Here is a 16,453-nt window from a genome sequence, read left to right on the forward strand (position 1 = left end):
TTCTTCCTTGCTAAACAGAAACGCTAACCATTACACCACCGCAATACAATGGTCAACATTCCTGTTCGAACTACCTAAGGCGAGTGCCCTCCCCAACACAAACTTCAATTCATTTTTCCCTTACCTATTGTCACTACTGCCAGGCCTCTCCGATATTGGCGAGCACCCCAGCATTGGACGTAATGGGACGTCCTTGTACCACTGGTGATCTTATAGATCGCATATTTAAATGTTTCCCTGAGACATTGAAGTCCCTTTTTATTATCTACGATAATCATCGAAGCAGACGAATTGAATTAAAATTTGTGCTATAGGCGGGACTCGAACCCGAGTCTTCTTGCTTGCTAGACAAAAATGCTAACCATTACACTACCACAGCGCGATGGTCAACTTTGCTTAACAAACTACCTAATTTATCCAAGAAGACCCGGGTTCGAGTCCTGGCTGCAGCACAAATTTTAATTCATTTCGTCTGCTTCGGTGATTATCGTAGATAATAAAAAGAGACTTAACTGTCCCAGGGAAACATTTAATTATACGATGTTGTGTGGGTTAGCAAACACGTTAAATGTGATCTTAACTCTTTGCAGTGCAGTATGACCACAATGTTTGCTCTGGTGTACAGAGTGGAAACACTAGAGGTCTTTCAAAACCGTTCAACAAAATCTGAATGTGTTCCGAAGCAGCAAAGGGTTCTTATGCGTTTTCAGGACTCCTGCTTCACATCCTCCCGTTGCATGATCACAGAGGAATGCGACATTGACGTATGTGTGAATAAAACGGCAGAGGCTGCCTGTAAGACCCTCCAGTCGGGCAAAATCCTGTGGTGGCACCCACCCACATTTATTGAGAATTGTAAAAATGTGGCTTTACAGAGAAAATCGGCGAAGTAGTCCTTGACTCCTACAGGGAGGCATCTGGCATTGAAAGTGCCAAGTTATTAGCGAAATGCAGGCGGCTAGGGCTACCTTGAAGTTTTCTCTGCAAAGACACATTTTTATAATTCTAAATAAATGTCGGGGTGAGTGAGGGGGGGGGGGGGTACTGAGGGTTTTGCCAAACTAGGGGGTCTTAGAGAGACTCTTTTCCATTTCGCTCACATATGTGTGAATATCCCACACCTCCGTGATCACACCACAGGATGTCGTGAAACAGGAGGATTGTAAAATCATAAGAACCTCTTGCTGCTTTGCATCACATTCAGATTTCGTCGTAGGTGTTTGAACGGTACCTAGTGGTTCCACCGTAAACACCAGCATAAAAATTGCAGTTGCACTGCATTCAAACAGGTGAGAACACATTTAATGGCGTTACTAGCTCACGATGTCCTTAGGATTTAAGCATCAGTGAGATGTCAGCGGTATCAAAGAGTGCAAGGAACATCGTCCTATTGCTCATCGCACTGTAAACTGTCGTTTACGACCATGAAACATGTGGAAATCGACGTCCCCAAGGAAAGGGGTGATTTCACTGACACCGCTTTTGAAACCCCCTGAGGCCTTTTCGTGCCGATTCTGACATCCAAACCTCCACATGTCAATCAGATCGGTACAAAGCTTTCTTTATCAACCGCAACTCCGATTTAGTTCGCGCTATGTGCCGTCGTCCAACAGAATACAAGTAAACGGTAGTTAAAAGTAACATCAGAAGTACGGAGCACAAGAAAAGCGTTTGTATGAGTGAGAGTTTTGTAAATCTCTTATCGGTGGGTTGCTACTGTGTGAGGTCCCACACGTCCCGCATTCAAACCCCACTAGTGACAATTTATTTTAACTGTTTACGTGTGAAACTGTTATATGGGAGAACATTTTCCTGGCATGTAAAAGGCTTTTTCGCAGTTCGCAGTTTCATGCATAATACAGTAAAAAAAAGTGTTCATTAGGATTGGAACTCAAGACACTTTGTGCAACGATCCAACGCTCGACCAACTTCCCCACGGGAGCTGTGTATGTATGTAACTCACAGTTACGCTTTTCTTGTGCTCCGTAGTTCTAGTGTTGCAATCAATTAGCGTTTAGGCCCGTTCTACTGGACGACAGCACAATAGTACGAACTACACTCATGCTCATAAATTAAGGATAATTGCAGAATGTGGTGCCATAGGCACAAAGGGAACACACACGACACAGATCTGTTAGTCCATGGTATTCGTGATAAGTTGAGAAAATCGTCCCGAAAGACATGTGCTACAAAACGCCACTGTTTCCTGCGCATGTACCCCGACATCAATATGGGATATGATCACCACGCACACATACACAGGCCGCACAACGGTTTGGCATACTCTGGATCAGGTGGTCGAGCAGCTGCAGGGGTATAGCCTCCCATTCTTGCACCAGTGCCTGTCGGAGCTCCTAGGGGTTGTGCAGCGATACGTCGACCGAGAGCATCCCAGACGTGCTCGATGGGGTTGAGGCCTGGAGAACAGGCAAGCCACTCCATTCGTCTGATATCTTCTGTTTCAAGGTACTCCTCCACGATGGCCACTCGGTGCGGCCGTGCGTTACCATCAATCTGTAGGAAGGTGGGACCCACTGCACCCCTGAAAAGGCGGACATACTGGTGCAAAATGACGTCCCAATACACCTGACCTGTTATAGTTCCTCTGTCAAAGACATGCAGGGGTGTACGTGCACCAATCATAATGCCACCCCATACCATCAAACCACAACCTCCATACAGGTCCCTTTCAACGACATTAAGGGATTAGTATCTGCTTCAGCGTTCATGCCAGATGAAAACCGGGCGAGAATCACTGTTCAGACTATACTGGGACTCATTCGTGAACATAACCTGAGACCACTGTTCCAATGACCATGTACTGTGTTCTTGACACCAGGCTTTACGGGCTCTCCTGTGACCTGGGGTCAGTGGAATGCACCTTACAGGTTTCCAGGCGAACCATGGCTGTTCAGTCGTCTGTAGACTGTGTGTCTGGAGACAACTGTTCCAGGGGCCTGCAGTACTCCGTGGCCGTCTGCGGGCACCGATGGTGAGATATTGGTCTTCTTGTGATGTTTTACACTGTGTACAACCCGTACTGTAGCGCCTGGACACGTTTCCTGTCTGCTGGAGTCGTTGCCATAATCTTGAGATCACACTTTGTGGCACACGAAGGGCCTGTGCTACGACCTGCTGTGTTTGACCAGCCTCCAGTAGCGCTAGTATTTTACCCCACATAACGTCATCAATATGTGTTCTTTGAGCCATTTTCAACACACTGGCACCATTTGAACGTCTGAAAACGTCTGCACACTCACTCGCTGCACCGTACTCTGACATGCACCAATACACCTCTGCGTATGTGGACTGCTGCCACCGCCACCGTGCGACGACCGCATGTCAAATGCACCGCATTATCAGACCCCGAGGTGATTTAAACCCGCAAACCGCCCACCAGAGCGTTGTTTCACCATGTATCAGGATTATTCTTAATTCATGAGCGTGAGTGTACATCGGAATTTTGGTTAATAATGTATTGACGTACAGCGTTTGGTACAGATCTGACTGATATCTGGAGGTTTGGGTATGTACGGCGGTGTGTCTGGAATGTTTTCCTCGGCCGCTCATAAGAAAACTGCATGATTTAAACGCTGAGCAACGTACTGCAAGAAGGGATGAAATGTGAGCAAGAGCGACTGTAACGACTTTCCCATCGTGTAGCGTTGGGCAGAATTGTGGTGAGACATCATTAACTCACTTTGCACTCCACTTGAACTTCTGAGCTCTGTCCTTTTTCCGAATGTGCCGACACCTTGCTGTCAGTAGCGTCACCGAGCCCGAGGGTGACGTCACAGGACGCCCCGCTATTGTACCATTACACAGGAAGGTTATAGGCATCTTTGAGATAAATTTCGAACTTACGCGTCGCAGTGGGAGACAGTCTAGTATATAAGATACATGTTGCTACCTGATCGCGAAGTAAAAAATTAATAAGCCAGAACTATGCAACACACTACAATCAGGAATGTGTGCAACGTTCATCCTACACAGCTTGACTCGAGAATAAAAAAAAAAAAAAAAACAACCTGTGGACGTGTATTGCGACTTGACAGAAATGAAAAGCGCAGATATTTCTTCTCTGGAATAAATCATCATGGATGACGAGATTTGGTGTTATCAATTTGAACGTATCACAAAACGACAAAATGCGGAATGTGTCTCTGATGGTTCACCAAGACCGAAGAAGGAGGGCTATGCGTGAAGCGTTCAGTGAATTCGAAAGTAAAATCTATGTACCAACTTGACAGAAAATCCAAGGAAGTTCTGGTCTTACGTTAAATCAGTAAGTTGATCGAAACAGCATATCCAGACACTCTGGGATGATAATTGCATTGAAACAGAGGATGACACGCGTAAAGCTGAAATACTAAGCACCTTTTTCCAAAGCCGTTTCACAGAGGAAGACAGCACTGGAGTTCCTTCTCGAAATCCTCGCACGAACGAAAAAATGGCTGACATCGAAATAAGTGTCCAAGGAATAGAAAAGCAACTGAAATCACTCAACAGAGGAAAGTCCACTGGACCTGACGGGATACCAGTTCGATTCTACACAGAGTACATGAAAGAACTTGGCCCCCTTCTAACAGCAGTGTACCGCAAGTCTCTAGAGGAACGGATGGTTCCAAATGATTGGAAAAGAGCACAGCTGGTTCCAGTTTTCAAGAAGGGTCGTCGAGCAGATGCGCAAAACTATAGGCCTATATCTCTGACATCGATCTGTTGTAGAATTTTAGAACATGTTTTTTGCTCGCATATCGTGTCCTTTCTGGAAACCCAGAATCTACTCAGTAGGAATCAACATGGATTCCGGAAACAGCGATGCTCCCAGGTAGATGCCATTTTCCTTGACTTCCGAAAGGCGTTCGATAAGTTCCGCACTGTCTCCTGATAAAAAAAGTAAGAACCTACGGAATATCAGACCAGCTGTGTGGCTGGATTGAAGAGTTTTAAGCAAACAGAACACAGCATCCAGAATGAGATTTTCACTCTGCAGCGGAGTGTGCGCTGATATGAAACTTCCTGGCAGATTAAAACTGTGTGCCCGACCGAGACTGGAACTCGGGACCTTTGCCTTTCGCGGGCAAGTGTTCTACCATCTGAGCTACCGAAGTTTTGGAAGGTAGGAGACGAGGTACTGGCAGAAGTAAAGCTGTGGGTACCGGGCGTGAGTCGTGCATCGGTAGCTCAGATGGTAGAGCACTTGCCCGCGAAAGGCAAAGGTTCCGAGTTCGAGTCTCGGTCGGGCACACAGTTTTAATCTGCCAGGAAGTTTCAGAACACAGCATGTTGGTCGCAGTGGAGAGACTTCTACAGACGTTAAAGTAACCTCTGGCGTGCCACAGGGGAGTGCTATGGGACCATTGCTTTTCACAATCTATATAAATGACCTAGTAGATAGTGTCGGAAGTTCCATGCGGCTTTTCGCGGATGATCAGAGAAGTTGCAGCATTAGAAAATTGCAGCCAAATGCAGGAAGATATGCAGCGGATAGGCACTTGGTGCAGGGAGTGGCAACTGACCCTTAACATAGACAAATGTAATGTATTGCGAATACATACAAACGAAGGATCCTTTATTGTATGATTATATGATAGCGGAACAAACACTGGTAACGGTTACTTCTGTAAAATATCTGGGAGTATGCGTACGGAACGATTTGAAGTGGAATGATAATATAAAATTAATTGCTGGTAAGACGGGTGCCAGGTTGAGATTCATTGGGAGAGTCCTTAGAAAATGTAGTCCATCAACAAAGGAGGTGGCCTACAAAACGCTCGTTCGCCCTATGCTTGAGTAATGCTCACCAGTGTGGGATCCGTACCAGGTTGGGTTGACAGAGGAAATAGAGAAGATCCAAAGAAGAGCGGCGGGTTTCGTCACAGGGTTATTTGGAAAGCGTGATAGTGTTACGGAGATGTTTAGCAAACTGAAGTGGCAGACTCTGCAAGAGAGGCGCTCTGCATCGCGGTGTAGCTTGCTGTCCAGTTTTCGAGAGGGTGCGTTTCTGGATGAGATATCGAATATATTGCTTCCGCCTACTTATACCTCACGAGGAGATCACGAATGTAAAATTAGAGGTATTCGAGCGCGCACGGAGGCTTTCCGGCTGTCGTTCTTCCCGCGAACCATACGCGACTGGAACAGGAAAGGGAGGTAATGACAGCGGCACGTAAAGTGCCCTCCGCCACACACAGTTGGGTGGCTTACGGAGTATAAATGTATATGTAGATGTAGGAGGTGCGAATGAGAATCGTAAGTTGAACAAAATCCCAAAGAAGGACTTTTATGACAGTTTCACATGGTTGTATGAATGTTCTGTGTGTTGTACTCAATTTGGGACGGTCTGTGTAGACACCTGAAGCATTAAAATCACCATCTTAGGTTCTCTATATTTTTCATTAATCCAGCTGCAAGCCGTCGACTCTAACTAACCTCAATAGGGTCATTTTAATAATGTCTCGGCTGGACTGACCGAGAGACAGATTGCTCTCTATGAACTCAGACATGGAAAAAGATCTGTCGCACAAGGATCGAATAATAAGAAATATTTGGGCCACGTGGATGAATCATGCATGTTGGTTCTTACAAAAACTCTCTGTCAGGCACTTAAACGTAAATTGTAATAATGTAGGTGTAGTTAATTAAGGATTATTAACTGGAGGGGTCAACCATCTACTGCATTGAAGGCCTTGGTCGAATTTGAACCTAACGCTCTTAGAGTGCACACATATGAGAAAATGGAAAAACTACCTATTAATAAAAATAGCAAATACAAAACAAAAGTGTTAACAAACATTGAACATAGTTGCTTATTAAATAAATATTAGAACGGTTTGCAAAGCCTACGAGGGATAGGTAGGACAAAAGTGATTGTCATCCCAACAGATGGTTCTCTAAAATTCATTATCACGGTTGGACGCGCAGTGATTGCTAAGACAGAACCAGAAAACAAGGATTATATTGCATAAGCAAATCCTTAAAACCGTTCAGTCAAGGTTGAGTCATGGCTACGATACTACACTACTGGCCATTAAAATTGCTACACCACGAAGATGACGTGCTACAGACGCGAAATTTAACCGACAGGAAGAAGATGCTGTAATATGCAAATGATTAGCTTTTCAGAGCATTCACACAAGGCTGGCGACGGTGGCGACACCTACAACGTGCTGACATGAGGAATGTTACCAACATATTTCTCATACACAAACAGCAGTTGACCGGCGTTGCCTGGTGAAACGTTGTTGTGATGCCTCGTGTAAGGAGGAGAAATGCGTACCATCACGTTTCCGACTTTGATAAAGGTCGGATTGTAGCCTGTCGCGATTGCGGTTTATCGTATCGCGACATTGCTGCTCGCGTTCGTCGAGATCCAATGACTGTTAGCAGAATATGGAATCGGTGGGTTCAGGAGGATAATACGGAACGCCCTGATGGATCCCAACGGCGTCGTATCACTAGCAGTCGAGGTGACAGGCATCTTATCCGCGTGGCTGTAACGGATCGTGCAGCCACGTCTCGATCCCTGAGTCAACAGATGGGGACGTTTGCAAGACAACAACCATCTGCACTAACAGTTCGACGACGTTTGCAGCAGCATGGACTATCAGTTCGGAGACCATGGCTGGGGTTACCCTTGATGCTGCATCACAGAGAGGAGCGCCTGCGATGGTGTGCTCAACGACGAACCTGGGTGCACGAATGGGAAAACGTCATTTTTTCGGATGAATCCAGGTTCTGTTTACAGCATCGTGATGGTCGCATCCGTGTGTGGCGACTCACTTCTTGTTCGCATTGACGGCACTTTGTACAATGGACGTTACATTTCAGATGTGTTACGACCCGTGGCTCTACCCTTCGTTCGATCCCTGCGAAACCCTACATATCAGCAGGATAATGCACTACCGCATGTTGCAGGTCCTGTACGGTCCTTCCTGGATACAGAAAATGTTCGACTGCTGCCCTGGCCAGCACATTCTCCAGATCTCTCACCAATTGAAAACGTCTGGTCAATGGTGGTCGAGCAACTGGCTCGTCACAATACGCCAGTCACTACTCCCGATGAACTGTGGTATCGTGTTGATGCTGCATGGACAGCTGTACCTGTACAAGCCATCCAAGCTCTGGTTGACTCAATGCCCAGGTGTATCAAGGCAATTATTACGGCCAGAGCTGGTTGTTGGTTGTTCTGGGTACTGATTTCTCAGGATCTGTGCACCCAAATTGCGTGATAATGTAATCACATGTCAGTTCTAGTATAATATATTTGTCCAATGAATACCCGTTTATCATCTGCATTTCTTCTTGGTGTAGCAGTTTTAATGGCCAGTAGTGTAGATCGAACCGTACTGCCTAACCACGTTTAATGTGAAACGAATCGGAAGCACCAAATTGTGACCCGTTTGTGATAAACCGCACTTGAAGCTATTCTCACCGGTGTCGACGACTCATGGAGGAATGATCTGTTTCTGCTGTAGCCAGCCGAGGCAGCACCTCGTCAGTGATGGTGTGAGGAGCTGATTCTCGAGAGAGCAGACTGTGTCTCCCTCTACGGCTCCCAGTCAAGTCTGCCTTCTTCCACATGTTTATCCACACCGTCTCCGTGCCTCGAGACAGTGTCCTAATCTGTTTCCCTATCCAGAGTGCCAAATATTCAACACTTCCTCTCTGTTCCTCACAAGTTTGATAAACTTAATTCAAGAAATGTACCTTCTCCATAAGCCTTTCTTTCACTCACCTACACTCCTGGAAATTGAAATAAGAACACCGTGAATTCATTGTCCCAGGAAGGGGAAACTTTATTGACACATTCCTGGGGTCAGATACATCACATGATCACACTGACAGAACCACAGGCAATAGACACAGGCAACAGAGCATGCACAATGTCGGCACTAGTACAGTGTATATCCACCTTTCGCAGCAATGCAGGCTGCTATTCTCCCATGGAGACGATCGTAGAGATGCTGGATGTAGTCCTGTGGAACGGCTTGCCATGCCATTTCCACCTGGCGCCTCAGTTGGACCAGTGTTCGTGCTGGACGTGCAGACCGCGTAAGACGACGCTTCATCCAGTCCCAAACATGCTCAATGGGGGACAGATCCGGAGATCTTGCTGGCCAGGGTAGTTGACTTACACCTTCTAGAGCACGTTGGGTGGCACGGGATACATGCGGACGTGCATTGTCCTGTTGGAACAGCAAGTTCCCTTGCCGGTCTAGGAATGGTAGAACGATGGGTTCGATGACGGTTTGGATGTACCGTGCACTATTCAGTGTCCCCTCGACGATCACCAGTGGTGTACGGCCAGTGTAGGAGATCGCTCCCCACACCATGATGCCGGGTGTTGGCCCTGTGTGCCTCGGTCGTATGCAGTCCTGATTGTGGCGCTCACCTGCACGGCGCCAAACACGCATACGACCATCATTGGCACCAAGGCAGAAGCGACTCTCATCGCCGAAGACGACACGTCTCCATTCGTCCCTCCATTCACGCCTGTCGCGACACCACTGGAGGCGGGCTGCACGATGTTGGGGCGTGAGCGGAAGACGGCCTAACGGTGTGCGGGACCGTAGCCCAGCTTCATGGAGACGGTTGCGAATGGTCCTCGCCGATACCCCAGGAGCAACAGTGTCCCTAATTTGCTGGGAAGTGGCGGTGCGGTCCCCTATGGCACTGCGTAGGATCCTACGGTCTTGGCGTGCATCCGTGCATCGCTGCGGTCCGGTCCCAGGTTGACGGGCACGTGCACCTTCCGCGGACCATTGGCGACAACATCGATGTACTGTGGATACCTCACGCCCCACGTGTTGAGCAATTCGGCGGTACGTCCACCCGGCCTCCCGCATGCCCACTATACGCCCTCGCTCAAAGTCCGTCAACTGCACATACGGTTCACGTCCACGCTGTCGCGGCATGCTACCAGTGTTAAAGACTGCGATGGAGCTCCGTATGCCACGGCAAACTGGCTGACACTGACGGCGGCGGTGCACAAATGCTGCGCAGCTAGCGCCATTCGACGGCCAACACCGCGGTTCCTGGTGTGTCCGCTGTGCCGTGCGTGTGATCATTGCTTGTACAGTCCTCTCGCAGTGTCCGGAGCAAGTATGGTGGGTCTGACACACCGGTGTCAATGTGTTCTTTTTTCCATTTCCAAGAGTGTATATTCTTTAATGCCAAGATAAATTAAGTTTTGGTGCTGAAACTTCTTTTTCTCTTGGTTTTGATAAGTGTTTCAGTTTACCTATCTCACGATTTTTGCCTTATGCTTTCTGACGTTAGCACTGTTTCTAGCTTCTTCACGGTTGAGATTGAGATCATACAATCCGTGAAAATAAAAATTCCTTGATTTTCCGTCCGCAGTGACGCCTTAATTGCGTATTGCTTACTTAGGCTTATTTTTGTTTTACGTTACTCAGTAATGGTGTTACGCTTGGGAACATTCCACCTTTATCCTTTTAAACGTCTCACAAATGTGTGCTTCCGTGACCTCCCTCAGCAGACCAAAATTTAATATAGCAGTGCTTCTAAAAACCGCCTCTGTCTGACGGTTTATAGTGATGTAGTGGACGGTGTAGTCGGGCAATGATATAGGCAAAAATTCTGCGCTGACTACAGTTCCGTAACGGAACTCTTGAACGAGAAATCTGTCAGTGTCCTTTTTGCTGTTTCTTTTCGTGTTACTTCGAGTTCTGACATGCTTGCCCTCCCTCCTGTCCTACTCCAATTCTACCATTGTTTTTAATGTTCTTTTGGATATATTTTGTGTCGTCAACCCTTTTTATTTTCTAGCGACCCCTCCTTGTTTCTTCCTGCAAATATCTGTTTCTCACATGCTGTGCTAGTTCTCGGCTGCCCATTACAATTCAACAATGCTTTGAAACCCTGTATATCAATGTAAGGTAATCTATGTTGTTGCAGATCAATTCTGATAACTCTCACTACTGTAGTACCGCTACCCAGTCTTTAAGAATAAATTACAAGTCTTTAGTAAATGTAATGAGAAGTAGTGTGGAAGCTGCAGTGGAGCATTTGTTTACAGCAGCGAGTGGTGATATATGGGTCACAATAACAGACACGCAAGGCTGTTACAAAGCCAAAATAGTCGAGCCAACAGTAAACTGTACTGCACAGTGGCAAGTGTGTAGGCGTCGGGGCGATGTTAACTACACCAGGACAAGTCTCTTTTTGTAGGTGACATGACTAGTTGCTGGGTTTTAGTGAAGGAAATGCATGCGAGAGGCTTATACCGGGTGGTTATAATTAAACTTTCTCTATTTAACACGTTAAAACAAGGAAACTAGTTATCGTACCAAACTTGGTAGTATTAATTCAAAGACAGGGGGAAGAGAATTAATGCACAATAAATTCAATTGCTGTTACGGTGCATCGTACCATTACATACCGGTACCATTACTGCTACAAAAGGGACTCAATGTGGTGCTACGGTCGCAGGTTCGAATCCTACCTCGGGCATGGATGTGTGTGATGTCCTTAGATTAGTTAGGATTAAGTAGTTCTAAGTTCTAGGGCACTGATGACCTCAGATGTTAAGTCCCATAGTGCTCAGAGCCATTTGAACCATTTTTTTCAATATGGTGCCCATCAGTGTCCACAAGACTCTGAAAGCTGAGCAGAACGAATCATGTCCGTAGATGTGCTGGCTATCTCTCCTGATGTGCTGCGCTTCAGATCAGCACACATGTGAATGTAGCCCTGGTAAACCCTGTCCTTCAGGTAGCCCCAAAACCAGAAATCACGGGGAGTAAGATCAGGTGATCGTGCCGGCCAAGCATTTGGAAACAATCGGCTGATAATTCGATCGTTTCCAAATTTTTTTTCGGAGAAGCAGGTGAACTTCTCAAGCAATGTGCGATGGGGCCCCATCTTGCATGAAAGCTGTTGAGCTCAATGTGTCTCTCTCCTGTAGGACGGGTATGACATGCTGGCGAAGCATGTCGCAGTAATGCTGCCCAGTCACACTGCACGTCTTTGGTCCTAGAGCGCTAACTTGTTCAAAAAAGAATTAGCCGACCCACGGGATGTTCAACTGTCGCGACACAGTCGCACACTGCCTGTCAATCGGGAATTGAGCGCAGCGTTGTCTGCCATAGCAACAGCGATTTCATCAACCACCTGTGGTGCAACCAGTCGTTGGTTCAAATGGTTCAAATGGATCTGAGCACTATTGGACTTAACTTCTGAGGTCAGCAGTCCCCTAGAACTTAGAACTACTTAAACCTAACTAACCTAAGGACATCACACACATCCGTGCCAGAGGCATGATTCGAACCTGCGACCGTAGAGGTCGCGCGGTTCCAGACTGTAGCGCCTAGAACCGCTCGGCCACCCGGCCGGTCCAGTCGTTGGCCTCTTCCGGGAGCGACGTCCAGTTCTCCAGTTGATTCGAACTTTTTCATCATGTTTCGCATAGCAGGTGGACCAAGAGGTTCCTTCCGTAATCCTTTCAGCCGACGATATTCTCGACGTTGCAGCTGCAGCATTACTGTTGTTTTGATAATAGAGCTTCACCAATAGTGCCCTGCTCCATTAGTTGAAGCTCATATTGACACTTCAACAAGCGCACTGCGACTGGTCAGGTGTGTAAGACTATGAATCACGAAGACTGAGCACGGCACCTGGTGGCTATAGTTAGAACTGGACGGTGTCGCTGTGACACACAGAAATCATGCACCCCATACTCTGGACATTAATGCTACTAAGTCTGGTACTCTTAGAATAATTAGTTTCCCTGTTATAATGTGTTAAGTAGGGGAAGTTAAATTATAACCACCCTGTAGATAACTCTTAATTTTGAGGCAGGAGTCGTTTCTCGTCACCGGAAACCAGCACCACCGCTATGATGCCAGAGCCACGCCAGATAACGAGAAGACTGGGCACTACCAGCGGTAGCCATGGGTTCGAGACCAGACTGTGCCTGCTGCCAGCGTTAAGTCCTTCACGAGACTAGGTGCCACAGCCGTGCCAAACTGCCATCCATGCCTGTTGCTGCCGACATTGACCTCCCAGTGGCACTTGGCACCAAAGTGTGAGCCGCCATCTGACTCCTGTCCAGAGCAGAGTGAGGAGCTATGTGGGCTCCATGACGCTGAAGAAAGTGGTGCATTGCTAACTGAGCCGTGTGTGGCTCGTGTTCCCGCCATCATGTATTTTGCACCTTGTTTTTTAACGTACTTCCACCTCACTACGTTAGTTTAAATTACTACTGTCACTGAGTTACTGCTTTGCCTGACCTTGACTGGTGCTAGCAGCGCGCTTCGATGTATCCCCTCTCGTAGAATCTTTGCTCAACTGATATTACTTCCCGGTTATTGCGTGTCGTAGGGGGTTCGGGTCGCGAGTTCGGGTCTGCAAGTCAGTTGGAACGCGTCTGGAGTGCAGTCCGGATCTGCCAGTTGGGGAGTTGCAATGCGGCACTAGTGCAGTCGGGTTGGAGCAGCAGTGAGGTCTGCGTCGACATGGCTCGCCCGACCATTGCCACCACGCATCACCTGAGCCAGACCATGGTCTTGGTGGATCGTCAGTCGGTCGTCCTACCGGACGACGCGTTTTGGCTCACCGATCATTCTTGTGTCGGCTGTGTGTGTGCGCATCGTCTCCCGATTTGTCTTCGTGCGTCCTTAGTTACTGTTGGGTATTGTTCAGGTCTTCGTGCAAGTTTTTGTCAGGTTGTGTGTGTAGTTCGCGTTATTTCCACTGATGACTGTTTTAGATGTTGTCGGCATTCTGGGAGGAGTCGGTCGGTTGCTGCAGACCAGGGAAGTTATCTCCGCGCGGTGCAGTTGGCTGGGTCCGCTGGCGGTCCCTGTGCAGTGTCGGAGCGTGTGTGCAGCTGTCCGATCGCTACGAGCATCGTGGTTCACCGACCCAGGACGTCAAAGTTGAGTAGTGGTTTCAACTACCCAAGTCACATGCATTCATGTTGTGTGGTTCGTTTCGGTGGTTCACTGTTGGGGAGGTTTTCCTGTGAGCAACACCAAGTGTTACTATTGTTGAAATTTAGCCTCCATGCGGTGCAATTAACTATATTGGTTGACTATAATTCGAGTGCACTAGCGGAATTTTCTGCCTTTTGACCGTTAGTGTTCCGGTTACCTGCCCTGGCCACTAACGTAATTTCAGGCAGCGTCCTTTCCTTACCTATTGTTGCTATCCAACATGGTGTGTAATTTTGACAGCTAATGCATATTTCAGGGTGGATGATCACGTTCGTAACCTTTTGTGTTTGAGTTCTCATATACTGATTGGTGGCAAACAAGTCGTTGTGTCACTCGGTCGCCGGCCGGTGTGGCCGTGCGGTTCTAGGCGCTTCAGGCTGGAATCGCGTGACCGCTACGGTCGCAGGTTCGAATCCTGCCTCGGGCATGGATGTGTGTGATGTTCTTAGGTTAGTTAGGTTTAAGTAGTTCTAAGTTCTAGGGGACTGATGACCCAGATGTTAAGTCCCATAGTGCTCAGAGCCATTTGAACCATTTTGTCAGTCGGTCTGTGGCTGTCTCCTGGTTGGGTTCCGATGGATCAAGTGTAGTTGGGCTCACCACCTGTCTCGCCTAAGTGAACGAGGGTAGACCGATCTCCCTGGAGACTTCTGAGCGCCGTTTTGCTTATTGTCCTTCTGACTGGTGTTTAATTGTCAGTGAATTGTGGGCCTTAAGCCGCTTAAAATCTTATTCTTGAAATTATCCTTTAAGGAAAAACGTTGAGGCCTTCTGAATTAAAGGATTATGGTAATATATTTTCAAATTTTCAAATTTAATTGTGGCCCTCAGCTGCTTGTATTACACATTGCATATGTTTGTTCTATCTACTTTTGTCTCGAGGCTTTCCAGCCTAGCTGTGATACCATATATATTTTAATTATTTTATTTACTATTAACTGGATTTTTATTTTGTTGATTTTTAAGATTTCTTGTTTGGAGGCCCTCAGCCACGAAATAATTGCCTTTTTGAAACATGTAGTTCTAAAGGTTGGTTATGTGCCGTTTTGGGTGAAGGTGTTATTAAATTATAATAAATTACAATTTTGAGTGAACCTGACCGACACCTTATTTGGCCCTTTCCCCAATCCTAATCACCTGTTCTGCCCTGCAGGTTTAGTGGAGCGTCTCACTGGCATTAATGGCCAGGTCCTCTGAAGTTTGTCAGCCTACCGTGGGACTACTGACAACAATGCTGTGTGCTAGGTCAGCAGCCATGGCAGAAGCTGTTACAAATATGTCAGCTACTTCCAGTGACAACAGAGAGGGGCATGGTCGCCTCGACACATCGTGTACTGAAGTCAATAAAAGTAATTCTTAACTGTCAACAATGTTTACAGTGAGCAATTCGATCCCGCCACTCACCACCATACCGTTCAGAGAGGTGTCAGGAGGCTGACGTCGCCGCAATATAAGCAGGCCGTTTGACACTCAGCGTGGAAAAATATCACTTTGTGATGGAAGGAGTTAATTATTTGGGCCATATCATTAGAAAAGGTGGTGTAAGAACTCATTCTAAGTTGGTACAGGCAGTGCAAGATTTTCCAGTACCAGGAACAACCAAGGAGTTGCAATTCTTCCTGGGCTACAAGAATTATTACAGGAAGTTCAAGAAGGGATTTATGGATATTGAAAAACCACTTACACGATCGTTGAAAGATGGTGTTAAGTTTGTAGGGTCAGAAGAACGTCGTGGATCATTTGTTGAAAAATATGTTAATGTCAAGTCCATTGTTGATGATTCCAGACTCCCAAAAGGAGTTCAAATTATCATGTGATGTGTTGAGTCATTCACTTGAGTGTGTTTTAAGTCAGGAAATGGGTTGTGAGGAACATCCTGTTGCCTTTTGCACCAAGACAGTTGACTGGAGTCGAAAGGAATTACTCTATAACAGAGAGAGGCAAGCTTAGGTCGGTGTACAGAGTAACATGCTTCTGGTGTTACCCGCACGGTAGAAAATTCAAAGCAGTGTTGGACCACATAGCTTTGAAGTGGTTACTAGTTTTGAAGGACCCATCCAGCTGATTAGCAAGGTGTGCATGGAAAGTCATTGAATTTGAGTACGAAGTAATCCACAAACCTGGGAAGAAACATGATAATGTGGGCAGGTTCGGCAGGAATATAGCGGTAATACAGACACTAGGTCAGAACTTTGGGGAATGACAAACAGCACAGAGTGCCGACGAGGAGTGTAGACAGTATGGCAAACAACAGTGGATTATTATGTACAGAAACGAAATTTTGACTACAAGCGGTGGTTCCAGCGATGTTGAAGCTAGAAGTATGATGCGAAATGCATGATCACACCTTATCAGGCTATAGGGAATGCAGAACGTCGAATCGGAGAGTGGCAGAAAAGTACTGTTGAAAGGGAAGGTAAGAATGATGTTGACCAGTACGTCAGAAATTGTGTGGGTTGTGCAAAGGCGGCACATTTAAATGAGAAGCAGGC

At 46.8% G+C, this 16,453-nt stretch overlaps 1 non-coding gene across 1 annotated transcript; it reads right to left on the reverse strand.

Moving 5' to 3' along the window:
* Positions 1-306: 306 nt before the first annotated feature.
* Trnaa-agc lies at positions 307-379 on the reverse strand. Its single transcript has one exon. It is a non-coding gene; the product is annotated as a tRNA-Ala (tRNA).
* Between the last annotated feature and the right edge of the window lie 16,074 nt (positions 380-16,453).

Source organism: Schistocerca piceifrons, chromosome 3, assembly GCF_021461385.2.
Source record: "Schistocerca piceifrons isolate TAMUIC-IGC-003096 chromosome 3, iqSchPice1.1, whole genome shotgun sequence".
In the NCBI taxonomy this organism is placed as follows: Eukaryota; Metazoa; Arthropoda; class Insecta; order Orthoptera; family Acrididae; genus Schistocerca; species Schistocerca piceifrons.